Raw genomic sequence first — 1793 nt, 5'->3', positions numbered from 1 at the left:
GCCTCAAGTGTGGCTGAGCCCAGGCCCCTGCAGTAGCACCTAACAACAAGAGAGGGATGAGGGAAAAGAGGGAAGGAGGAAGAAAAGAGGAGGGAGAGAAGGACGGAGGGATGGAGGAGGGAGAAAAAGGAGGGAAGGAAGGAAGAAGGAGAGAATTGGAGGAGTAGAAAGGAAAAAGAGGGGCAGGGGGAGGGGAGGGGGACAGAGGAGGGAGCAGCAGTGACCGGGAGAAAAGTTTTAGCTTGTGGGGGGGGGCAGGCCGGGGCCTCTCTTCCCTCCACCTACTGATCCTGTATGTGTGATGTCCCACCGCTACCTGCACAGGGCAAACTCACCAGACGTGCTGTATGAAATGCTCAAAACTCCTGGGAGCCACTGCTCCCCTTTAACAGTTGGGGAAACTCTTAGTGACTGAGCCAACCCCTTCTTCACACTCACCTTCACTTGTTCCTGCCACTTTTAAATCTGAGAAAAGCCTTTTCTTGCACAAAACCCAGAAAACCAAACCGTAACTGCCATAGAGTAAGTTCCTCCGTCCAAAGATTTACACGGCAAGTCTTTCACAAGGGTCATTCCTGTCACAACTTTGGTCCCCAGAACTCCTGCCATTCTGAATACTAGTCACCCTTTGAACAAGACTGGGGTTGGGAAAAGAATCCAAAGTCCACATAACTTTTCACTATCCCAGAACTTAGCCATAGCCTACTGTTGAGATCAAACCTTGCCAATAACATAGACAGGCGATCAACACGTACTTTGTATGTTATTTGTATTGTACTATAAAAGGAGCTCTGGTATCATAAAATCTTTACAGAAGACAGCCTCACCTTTCTCTTGTGGAGCGGCTGATGGGTTTGAACCTCTGACCTTGCAATTAGCACCTCTTTGTTGTTGTCAAATGTCATCAAATTGGTTCCAACTCATAGTGACCCGTATAGGGTTTCTGAAGAGTGGTTGGTGAACTTGAACTGCCTACCTGGCAATTCAAAGTGACTTTGCGGTCCAGCACATGAACCCACCACACCACACCAGGACTCCATTAGCAGCTCATTAGTGTCACTGAATTGAACGTTTGAAAATGGCTAAAATTATAAATGGTATGTTGTATATATTTTACACAGCAAAATTGTTTAAATAAGACAAAAAGACTGCCACCTCTAGGCAAAGTGAAGGAAGACAGACAACCAAACCTTTCTGATGTTTTGAAGTGACTATTTTCAGGATTCAGTATTTGCTTATTTGCTATAAATCTAGACTGGTTTCCAGATTCCTGACAAAGTTGATTCTGTGAGAAATGGGAACATGGAGCTGTTTATGCTGCTAACTTTTTCTGAATTATTCATATTTTCAATTTTAGTCATTCTCATCACTGAGTGAAGTCCAGGTGTGGTGCAGTAGGATACATACCGGACTGCTAACCACAAAGTCAGTAGTTTGAGGCCACCAGGCACTCCTCGGGAACCCTTTACAGGGTTTCTATGAGTCAGTAATGACTCAACAGCATTTAACAGCAACAACAATAGCTGTGTAGTGGTATCTCACTGTTGTGTTAACTCCTCCAATTCTCTCCTTCTTCCTTCCCTCCCTCCTCTTTCTCCCTCCTCCATCCCTCCATCCTTCTCTCCCTCCTCTTTTCTTCCTCCTTCCCTCTTTTCCCTCATCCCTCTCTTGTTGTTAGATGCTACTGAGTCCTTATGCACAGCAGAATGAAACACTGCAGGGGTCTGGGCTCAGCCACACTTGAGGCCATTGACCCTGCCACTTTGTCAATCCATCTCATTGGGGGTCTTCCT

Source organism: Chrysochloris asiatica, unplaced genomic scaffold (assembly GCF_000296735.1).
Source record: "Chrysochloris asiatica unplaced genomic scaffold, ChrAsi1.0 scaffold00001, whole genome shotgun sequence".
In the NCBI taxonomy this organism is placed as follows: Eukaryota; Metazoa; Chordata; class Mammalia; order Afrosoricida; family Chrysochloridae; genus Chrysochloris; species Chrysochloris asiatica.
The sequence above is the reverse complement of the archived record's forward strand: the minus strand, read 5'-3'. Positions refer to the sequence as shown.